At 32.0% G+C, this 12,272-nt stretch overlaps 1 pseudogene; it reads right to left on the reverse strand.

Annotated features, from left to right (window-relative positions):
- Positions 1-10,560: 10,560 nt before the first annotated feature.
- On the reverse strand, positions 10,561-11,092 carry LOC102886222 (annotated as a pseudogene).
- Between the last annotated feature and the right edge of the window lie 1,180 nt (positions 11,093-12,272).

The raw sequence follows: 12,272 nt of genomic DNA on the forward strand, positions 1-12,272 counted from the left end.
AATGAATACCTTTACAGTTAGAAATAATAGATTCACTAAAATTAAAAAATGCTGATTTTATTTATTATATGACACAATTAAACATTCTGCCAATAAATTTATTCCCTTATTTTGATCTTAATCATTAAATTTAAGAGTACAATTGGCAACAAGCTCAGCATTCTTGCAAAAATTATTTGGACTGGAACAGCAGCAACTGACAATATGGATTCAATTATAGGAAGACATATTGATTCTCTTGTTTGTGATAATCAATGAAAGTGTGCACCAAACCTGTCTTATCAAATATTATTATAGCTTAGGTTGTCAAAGACAACATGGTTATAGTGAATTTTTTTCTCATTTATGACTCAGATGGGTCTATAACTAAAGATAACTTGAAAAAATAGCTGCAACTTGACCAATTGGGAGTTTTGTAGAAAGATTTTTATATAAGTGATGAGGAATTCGTTATATGATATGTGCAGCTTGTAACAGCTTTTAAATTAAGTAAATTACTGTTTTTTAGGTTTTGTTGTTCTTGTTTCTACACCAAGAAGACCATTAGAACATAATAAACGTATCCATCAAAATTTGATTTTGATTCCTTAGCTGAATTCCAGGTATAATAAATCTGTATAAATAATAATTGTCCAGTGAATTATTAAATAAACAAGTTATTTGCTTTATTCATTTCATTAATTAGAAAGTTGCATATCTATTGGTTATTTTTTCATTGATTATCAAGTAGTAATTTTTTTTTCTTATGGAAAAAGTCCCCACAATAAGAATTGTCATGTTTGCCTATAATTCTTATAGAAACTAACATATCCAAATATGCCCATTTATTCCCCATGTATGTAAGAGCCTAACATCAAATTCTTCTTTATTGGGCTGAAAGGACATAACCCTTACAAAAAGATGAATGAAATTTCCTTTCTTTTGGGGGGAAAAAGGACTAACATTGCGATTATAGGCTATTAGGCTGAAATAAATCACCTCAATGTGCCTTATCTAAAAGAAAATTTATGAAAAATGCAATAAACTGACTTGTAAATTAATTATAAAAATATGTCTCTCTAGAGATAATTTTTGCCACTTGCAAATAAGAACCATGACTCGGTATCACTCTTGTATTTTTAAAGCATAAACAATAAAATTTTGTTCCTTTATTATAATAAAAAGATAAATATATATACAATGTTGAAAAATTTATTTTTAACCCAAAAGAATTTAAGGCAAATGTGCAATTTCCATAGCAGATTTCAGAAAAATTCATGTAATATTAAATCATAATTTTCAAAAACTTGTTGACACAATGGATTATAGAAATAAAACATATCAGACATAATTTTCTGAAAGTTTATTTTACCATTAAAAATTGACACAGAAAACATTTTTGTGTTCATGTCATGTCGAGGTCACCACAAAACAAACAAACAAAAACAACAAACAAAACAAAACAAAAAAACTAAAACAAGAAAATCCCCCAAAATTAAACAAAACAAAACAAAAAAGCAAAAAACAAAAAAAAAAACAAAAAAAAAACATTTTTTGTATTTATTTTTTTTAATATATTTTGTAATTTTTCAATTACAGTTGACATACCATATTATATTGGTTTTAGGTATATGGCATAATAATTATACATTTATACATCTTATGAACTAATCACCCCAATAAATCTAGTACCCATCAGACCATTTATAGTTATTACAATATTATTGACAATATATGCTGTACTTTACATCCCCGTGACTATTTTGTAACTATCAATTTGTACCTTTTAATCCCTTAAAACCCTACTTCACACGCTCTCAATGCTTCTCCCTTCTGGCAACCATCAAAATGTTCTTTGTATCTATGTGTTTGTTTTCATTTTGTTTGTTCATTTATTTTGAATTTTAGATTCCACATATTAGTGAAGTCATATGGTATTTGTCTTTCTATGTCTGACTTATTTCACTCGGCATAGTACTTTCTAGGTCTATCTATATTATTGCATATGGCAAGATTTCATTCTCTTTTATGGCCGAGTGATATTCCATTGTATATATATTTACCACTTCTTTATCCATTCATCTATCGATGGGCACTTAAGTTGCTTCCATATCTTGGCTATTGTAAGTGATGCCGTAATGAATACTTAAATGCATATGTCTTTTTGAAATAGTGTTTCAAAAAGGTTTCTTCAGATAAATACTCAGAAGTGGAATTACTGGGTCCTTCTTTGTCTCTTGTTATAATCTTTGTTTTGAAGTCTATTTTGTCTGGTATAAGTATTGCTACCAGCTTTTTAAAAAAATTTTTCATTTCACTGAAATATCTTTTTTCATCTCCTTACTTTCAGTCTTTGTTTGTTTTTGGATCTAGAGTTTCTTGTAGGTACCATATGCTGTTGGCATGTCCATGGGAGGGATTAACCCTCAGGCTAATTGGTTATGAGGACTGGCCATGACTACAATGAAGGAGCTGTTGTGCAGTGGCTGACTCTACAGAGAAGGATTCGCTTTAGTCAGGGTCTGATGCCTGCCGAACCTGCCTTTTGTAGGTATCATTTGTAGAGGGGTTTGGGTGGTCCTTTGGTGTGGTCTGAAAGCTGACCACTGGATGTGTTGGCTTTGGGGCCCCTGGGGAGGGCTGCGGTGCAGGCCAAGGTCAATTGTGGTCTGTGCCCTAACTGAGGCCACTTGGTATAAGCAAAAATGTGACCTACAGATGGTTACCACTTATACTGGGCTTGGAGCTGCCTGAGAGAGGCTAAGTTGTTAACTGAGGCCAGCTGCCACTATTGCCAGGCCTAATGATATAATTTTAACTTAATTACATCTTTAAATACACTATTTTCAAATTCAGGTACTGGTGATTAGGATTTTAACATATGAATTTTGAGGAGATGCAATTCAATCCATAACAGGTCTCAACACCACCCCCTACTCCACCCCATATACATTCTCTATATAATTACTTCTCCTTGAATATGGGTAGGACCAAGCTAAAGAATGGACTATAACTCCTTTGATTATGTAATCTATTAGTTGAGTTAATAAAAAGAGAAATTACTTTGGTCTGGCTTGACCTAGTCAAGTGACTCCTCTAAAAGAATGCAAAGCATCAGAAAGACACTCTCTTGCTGGTCTCAAAAAAAAAAAAAAAATAGAGAGAAAAAAGAAAACTGCCATGTGTAAGAGTGCCTAATGGAAAGGGACACATAGCAAGCTCTTGGAGTTAAGATATTTCCCCAATAGATAACAAGAAAACAGGATCTCTTTCATCGTCTTTAGAAATAGAGTTCTGCTAACAACATGTGAGCTTGGAAGACAACCCCAAGCCCCAGATGAGATCACAACCCCACTGACACTTTGTTTTCTGCCAGGTGAGATCTAGCTAATCTTTATTCAAATCCTGTCCCACAAAAATGTGAGATAATAAATGTGTGGTATTTTAAGAAGTTAAATTTATGGTAATTTGTTGTGCAGAAATAGAAAACAAATTCATGATCTGAAGTAAAACACGTTTACTGTGCACAGTGAATTATTTTTCTCATAATTATTTTTCCGCATAATTAATCTATCATCTATCAGTAATAGATATTTAATGTAATTTATACAGAAGTCAATTTATATTGTACACTTGAAACTTATCTATTGTTATATGCCAATTTTACCTCAATAAAAAAATAATAATAGATGTTTAAAATGATTAGATAGCATTGTCAACATATATGCCATTTCAGACACCTGTGGGTCTTAAGAAATATTTTCAGTAATTAAAATACTAAATATTTTAGTTCCAAATTTTATTTTCAAAAAGAAAAATATATTGTGCACTTGGGTTAATCTCAAATTATGAAATAAACTGTCTGATCAAGAATGTTACATTTGAGACTTTGGACTTTACACAATTATTTATCAGATGTTACAAAATCAATTGAAAAGAAGTACTTATGGGGAAAATATGTATACATTTATAGAAGGGTAAATATGAAATGGAAATATTAATTGAAATTATACAATAAAGGCATTTTTAAATATATTAAGAGAACTGATTATAACTTAAAAATTCATCAGTTCAGATGTGGTAAGACAGAAGGATGTGATTTGCCATGTTGTATATGAATTATTTTTAAAGCATGATATACAAATTAGATGAATAATAATGAGAAGTAAATATATAGTTGAAATTTTAGGGAAATAATTCTTTAACGTCTCTCTCTATTAAGTCTCAGAAAGTAGATACAATATGGGATCCTTTCTGCTAGTCAAGCAATTAAATAAATAGGAACACATTAACTCTAAGAGGACAACAACATTCTCTAGTCTGTTCCTTTAAGGAAGAATTTTATAAAATGTGGAATTGTCTCGTTTCTTATGTTCTTAGAGAACAGCTCAATTGTATGTGCATTTGAGACAGTTAAGCTGAGCACCGTAGAATGACTTGGTATTCATCTATTCAATCCCTTTTTGAGATTCTACTTAGTGTGAGTGCTGATGAAATCCCTGACACAATCTTGTGTGGGAGAAAGCAACTTATTCTTGTGGATATAGTAAAATTCACCCTACATTTGCCTCCGGCCATACTAAATAAGAGAGTTCATTAATATATTAAAGTACAGAAATATTTTATAACTCCTGACTCAGTGATTCAAATCTCTCACCAATGAGAACAATGACCTACTATCATTCTATCATATGAGTATCTCTCTGTATTCTGATTCCCAAAGCTCTATATAATTATGTGTCTACACCATTTATACCTATTCTTAGGTTCCTTTTTGTTGTTGTTGAATGGGTATAATTTTCTTCCATAGCAATTTTATTGTTAAAATTTTTAGATTTTATTTTTAACTTTATTATATTTGTATATATATATATAAACAAATGTTAATAAATATCAATAAATCATCTGATCAGAAATTATTAGTAATAGTAATACAGATAATAATAACTTTTTAGAATTTAATGAAGTTTTTAAAGGATATTGTATTAAGATTATACATTTTGGCATTATTTTAAATATAATGATTGACGTATGTGAATACATGATGTGTGATTATATATCTAGTACATCAAGCTATTGATATGTTATTCAAGTCCTCAATTCTTTTATTAAAGTTTTATTTTGTCAGAGACAAGTTTGTGTTAGATTTGTCAATATCAATTGTGATTTTTAAAATTCTTTCCTAATTGTAAAGAGCATTGTATGAACAATAATATTTTTATATACTTACAAACCTGCATGTATATTCACACATGTACACTCACATATGCATGCATAAAAATAGTTTTGAGTTTTTTCCCCCATAGGTTGGATAAAGCATACAAAATGTTGTTTCATTTTGTCACTTAATATATCTTTAAAAATTTTTATGTAAGTTTATAGAGTATTATATATTTTTAAGAATATTGCCTTGTCTTTCCTAGTATGAGTGTAAAATAATAATTTCATATTGATAAGCATTAAGGTTATCTTTAGTTTTTAATTTTATGAACAACTATGCAAGGAATACCTTTTTACTAGGTTTGTTTTTCATATTTACATATATGTCCCATTTTCCAGCAATATCCCCAACACCTAACACAATGATGAACAGATAATAAGTACAACAGAGTTTAAATTATCAAAATCTTTGGAGTGATCATGTGTTAATAAAATATTAAATCTTTATTTTAATGTCACATATACTTTATGAAAATTATCAACCAGCAGTAAATAAAAACATTAAGGGTGTTACAGAAATTCCAGTGGCAAAGTATTCTTGAATGACGGAAAGCTGGAAGTGCTTTTCTCTTTGACAAAAAAGTGATTGAAATGGATACTGTATAACCATATTTTGAAACTGAACTTGAGGACTTGGAGTACTTTTCTTTTTTCAAAATGCAGCAAAGTAATTATTTTGGAAAATTTTGTGTGTAAACTAGAGTTTTCTATCTTTGAGAAAAATTGAGAGTCACTTTTGATATTGTCTAAAGATAAGCAGAAATGAATGCAGCGGTGTATTTTTGAGAAGGACAAGTTGTAATTTAAATATCGATCCTATGGAAAGAAGTAGGTAGAAAGGCATAGGAATATTTAAGATAAGTATAATGCAGATGCTAATGGAAGAAGTAAAATAAACATTCCCACATGACATTTTATAAATTTTTATTTCCTAGGTTTTATAATAGATACCCTAATATAAGTGGTTTAAGCATTTTGGCAGGAAAACATAAAATAATTGTCAACTCCTGCTGGCTTGCTTGCATGATACAACTGTTTCTAGGTGAAGACAGTTTGGGGCAGGCACCCCTGATCTCTAGGTGCCAGACATGCTGTCAGAAGCTCCAGAGGCTGATAGAAGTGATAAGATGTGGATGAACCAAACAGCTTTTCAAGTAGAAAAAAAATAAAAGAAAAAAATCAAAGATTGTTGCTCATGTTAGTCATCCCAAACTGTGTCCTTTGCTATAAATTAAATTAAGTATGTCAGCTTCATCCATCTCACACCCTCTTTTGGCTGAATGTTGCCATTTTCTGGTTTGTTTTTTTGTCTTAAAAAAGAATTTTATTAGTCATTTTAGACTTATTTCAATGGATTAGGAGGTGGGAGTGGGGAAGGGGAGGTCAGAATTTAGTTTGGGAGATCAGTTGTGAGTTATAGTTCTGATTTGTGCATTATAGTTTTCTCAAGTTTCTGTGAGAGGATCCTCTCCTTAAGTTCAGTTTTAAAAAGCTCTTAACTATAACAGCAACATCAGAGGAATCAGTAAATCCATCCCTCTTGAATATCTAAGTTTGAGGCATAATTAGAAACCTTTTCATATTATGTTGACTTGAGTGTGAGAAAAATAATTAGCATTTTCAATGAGATCAATTTCAAACCAGAGAAAAAAAATCACTTTGACAAAATAACATTCTATTCATTTTCTTAGATTCATTCAGAGGTTGTAGTAGTTTGCAAGACTGCCATAACATGATACCACAGACTGGGTGGCTTAAACAATAGAAATTTATTTTCTCACAGTTATGGAGCCTGGAAGTCTAAGATCAAGGTACTAGCAGGTTTGATTTCTGGTCAAATATCTCCTCCTGGTTTATAGATAGGGGTCTTCTTGCTGTGTTCTCACATTGCCTTTTCTCTGTATGAATGGAAAAAGAGAGATCTCTGGTGTCTCTTCTCATTTTATAAGGGCACTTGTCCTTTATGGCCTTATTTAATCTTAAATAACCTCCTTAAAGGCTCTGTCTCCAAATAGTCACATTGAGGGTTAGAGTTTCAACATATGAATTTTGAGGAAACACAATTCAGTCCATAACAGAGGTGATACTAAAAATTTTTATAATTGATAGATTATGACAGAATGAGGGACAAGAGTGACTATGACAGACCATAGAAGCCTCAGTAAAGTCACTAAAACTGATAAAAACTGATTTCTATGCTAAATAAAATTAGCTTATTTGCTGTTTTGGCCTCATTAAGCCATAGATTAAACCTGTCTAATATCATTATAATTGCATACACATTAACTCCTCAAAGGTAATGTTTACCTCCACAAATTTAAAAGTTATCAAGTCTAATACTCAAAAATTTCTGTACATCACAGTAGTAATAATTATAATACTTCTCAGCTGGACACTGCTATAATCTAAAAGTAATAGCCATAGCCATCACAGACTATTATTCTTGGCAAAAAATTAACTGTATCAATGTGCTTTAAATGAAATGCTACCATAAGAAAACTAATTTATTTTCATTAGTTGAATTTTCAAATTTCCAATTAAAAAATAACCTTTTCCTATTACCGATATAGCTGAAATTATTACTGTCTCTTAGAATAGGCTTTATAATTTTCCTTTTCTTGGGTTTAATCTGATCTCTTCCTCAAACTTAATGCATTTTCTATTTAAGTTTTCAACAAAAAGTGCTAACATTTATTTGCAAGGTTAAGAAAAGTGTCGCCCTTAAGAAAATAAAAAAAGTTTATGCAAATGTTTAAATATCTTCTCACTTTTTTAAACATAGTAATGTTTTAGCTGAGACTCTAATATTATGTCTCAAACAATTGCATTACATTTTGCATGAATCCTACCTACTCTGTAATGCTTTCATATCAAGAGAATTTAATAATAGTACAAAGCCTATCTTCATAGCAATGATACTGAACTTCTAAGTACTTCTTTAAAACTTATTTATAAAAAATTCTTTTCCAAAAGTAATTCACTATTGAAATGGCTTTTTAACGTCTGTCTAACCAAAATCAGACTGCCAAAAGAGACAATTAAGCTATGATATGTGTTAAAGAGAGTAAATTATCTGACACTGAACAACTGACATAGGCCACTAAATTTGGAAAATGCTGATTAAAAGCAATGTCTCTTGAGGTAATTCACCTGCATTTTGAATCTCGTTCTTGCAATTACTAGCTGTGTATGTTGAGAAGAATCGTCTCCTCCTTCCTAAAAGAAACTAGTATGTGAATAGAGGACATTTGTTTGGAACACTATTATGATAGGATGTGTCGCTCTTTTGTTACAACAATAAAAGCTTGAATACAAAAAAAAAAAAAAATCGACCAAATTCTCTCCCTTACATCCCACTGATGGACACTAAGTCTCAAGACTTCCCCTAGTGGCAAAGGGAAAATGAGCATGCTGCATTTTAATCTAATCATGTGTTCAACGGTCACCATGTACCAGACAGTGTTATGTGGATAGAAATGTTATATCTCTTAGTTCACATAGTAGCCAAGCAAGGATTATAGCATTATCTTTGTTTCACATTGCCCCTATGAATTACTGAAAGGCAAAGACATGTGATCATTCTGCAATCTGAAACTTAGTCCACTGTTTCTACTTATAAATGTGCTACAAAACCTTGCCAATTATATGTTCTTATTTTCAGTTGAAAACGATACTCACTATTTGTATGTATTACCTACATTTTATGTTACTGGAGGTGACTATTGATTCATGGTCCTCATGAGTGCTAAATTGGAATATAAGCAAGGGAGAGAGAAAACGAGACCAGGCTAGGCCGAGTCCTGCTCAAATTGCATGTGAGTGAGTACACACTAATGCCATATACATATGACATATTATATTTTTTTATTTGTACATTCTTATTTATAGCAACATTATTCATAATAGCCAAAATGTGGAAACAATTCAAGTATCCATTGATACACGAGTGGATTAAAAACGTGGCGTACACACACACACGTGTGCAATGGGACATCATTCAGAAGGAAGAAAATTCTGACACCTGCTACAACATGATTGGAACTTAAACCACTGTACAGAGTGAAATAAGCCAGAAACAAAGGAACAGATATTGTATGATTCCACTTATATGTGAAGGTGGCCTTAAAGAATATGTAGTCAAATTCATAGGGACAGAAAGTAGAACGGTGGCTGCCAGAGAGAGAGAAAGAGAGAGAGAGAGAGAGAGAGAGAGAGAGAGAGAGAGAGAGAGGAGTGGTAGAGAGGGAGAGGGAGAGGTAGAGGGAGAGAGGAAGCAGAAGTAAGGCAGAGAGAGACAGCGAAGGGGAAGGGTAAAGAGAAGAAGAAAGGGAGGAAGAAAGAAAAGAGAGATAGAAGAGAGAGAGAGATTAGATTGGGAAACATTAATAGTCTATTAATTCCATTAAACTTTTGTCTGATTTTGCTTAGAATAAGACTTGAATTAAGTTATTAGCAAGGAAAGTCATTAAAAGTAGTCTGGACTCCCCTAATAGCTATTTTAAAACACAGGAAATAGTGGAGAACTTATAAAATTGATACAGTATTCAAAACTAATAACTTAAAAATTAATTTATCATTTAAAATTATAGCTCTGTTTTCTTTTACATTTCACATTGCTGTATCTGTCATAATAAACTTATTTTTAGAATATTTGACAAATTCCAATTATTAATATCTTGATGAACCAAATTTTAAGATAATTAACCCTAGTTTAAAAGTGATATGATGATAGTATTAGTGCAAATATATTTCAATTTCTAACAAAAAAAATCATAACCTAAATGTTTCTTGCTAAATAGGTTATGAATTGAAAATAATTACCATTACTTAGATACCAGTTAAAATAAACAAAATATATATGGAGTGAATAATTATTGTATGTATTACTAATAAACACATATAGAAAGAAGCCTATTGTTTAAATTTTTTATTACATTGTAGAAAGTACAAATTTATATCTAGATATGTTTTTTTAACTTTAATTTTTCAATTAGAGTTGACATTCAATATTATTTTATATTAGTTTCATGTGTACCATATAGTGGTTAGACATTTATATAATTTACAAAGTGATCCTCCCGATTAGTCGAGTACCCATCTATCACTATACATAGTTATTACAATATTATTGACTGTATTTCCTATGCTGTACTTCATATCCTTGTGACTATTTTGTATATCTAAATATTAACACTAGTGTTTCTAAGTATTTAGAATATTCCATGGGTCTTACTCTTTCGTTTTGGCAAATAAAGACTTATTTTATTGAACGATTGATCTATGTTATTGCCTAGGCCACCTATAGACAAAAGAGGAGATGCTTTAGTTTTTAGCCTCTTTCTGCTTGTACGGAGTCTTGGCCTAGAGTCGCTCTTCATGAGGCTTGTATGTTTTTTTGGTTTTAGACCTATGAGCCTCAGCCTAGCCAGCCAGGAGCTTCTAATGAGTCTTGTCTGCCTTTAGCTTTTGGATGTGTTCCATGAGAATCAGCTTGTTTTTCAGCATGTTCCTCTATGCTTCCAGGTACAGGTGGTAATATAGGTGACAGTCAATCTTCTTAGATTCACAGTATCTTCTGAATGATAAAAGCAGAATTCTCATCATCTTCATCCAGGTTATTTTTTCAGGACTTCCAGCACTGGCAGTGCCCTTTCACTTGCCTATAACTGTATACCTGCTCTTCCATTTGGCCAAGGTGCTTTTCTGGCATCACGTCCAGGAATGGACAGTCACAGGCTTCAGAAAGATCATCTCATAATTGATCAGCTTCTAGCTCTGCGAATGGGAGTTGGCATTGACATTTCATTGGTCTTGTTGTGTCTAACCAGATCTCCTTTTTAACACAGAGGAGGACACCAGAGGTGAGCCTCTTCTGAAGTCTGAACATATTCATGGATATGGCCACAGTGGCACAAGGAAAGAAAGAACTTCACGAGCTATTGCTCTACACATAATTGAAAACAGTATCATGTGATGGGCACACAGACAGCCTATCACCAGATCTGGGTTTTGGTTTTCATTCTTTCATCTATTAGTTGCAAGGGTACAGATTGGACATGTCCATTGCCCTGATGATTAATGATCTTAAGCCCTTTTTCATGTACCCGTTGGTCATTTGTCTTCTTTGAAAAAATGTCTTTTCAGTACCTTTGTCTATTATAAAATGAGATTATTTGCTTTTTTGTTTTGTTTTGTTTTGCTTTTGCAGTTGAATTGTATGAGTTCCTTACATATTTTACATATTAACTTTTTATCAAATACATGGTTTGCAACTGTTTTCTCCCATTTTGTATGTTGCCTTTTTATTTTGTTGAAGGTTTCATTTGCTGTGAAATTTTTTAGTTCGATGTAGTCTCACTTGTTTGTTTTTGGATTTGATTCTTGTACTTTTGGTGTCATTGCCAAGAGAAAGGTCAAGGAGCTTTTCCCCTGTTTTCTTCTAGGATTTTTATGGTTCCAGGTTTTACAAGTCTTTAATCCACTTCAAGTTAATTTTCTTGAGTGGTGTTAAAGAGTGGTGCATTTTCATTATGTGGGTATCCAGTTTTCTCAACTTCAAGATAAAGATTGAAATCTGTGAACATAGTATAATTTGAGGTAAAGAGAAGATATCAATGAGTAAATGAAAACTGTGCATTTTCTATTTGAAATGCTATATATTTTTTTTGTATTTGAAGTGTTCTAGGAGTGTTAAAATTGGTATAGAAATAGTATACTATGGTAACTAAGGTGATTAATTGTATATGTCAACTTGCCTGGGCTAAGGGATGCCTAGATAGCAGATAAAACATTATTTCTGGATATGTCTGTGAAGCTGCTTCCAGAAGAGATTAGTGTTTGAATTGGTAAACTGAGTAAAGCAGATGACTCTTCCCAATGTAGATGGGCATCATCGAATCCACTGATGGCTAGAACAGAACTAAAAGGCAGATCAAGGGTGAATTTGTTCTCTCTCTGCCTGATACAAGATATCCATCATCTCCTGCCCTTTGACATTGGTACTCCTGGTTCTCAGCTTTGGACTCAGATCTAGACTTACACCATCAGGCCCTTGATTCTTAGGCTTTTGGACT

The sequence above is a fragment of the Pteropus alecto genome, unplaced genomic scaffold (genome assembly GCF_000325575.1).
Source record: "Pteropus alecto unplaced genomic scaffold, ASM32557v1 scaffold81, whole genome shotgun sequence".
In the NCBI taxonomy this organism is placed as follows: Eukaryota; Metazoa; Chordata; class Mammalia; order Chiroptera; family Pteropodidae; genus Pteropus; species Pteropus alecto.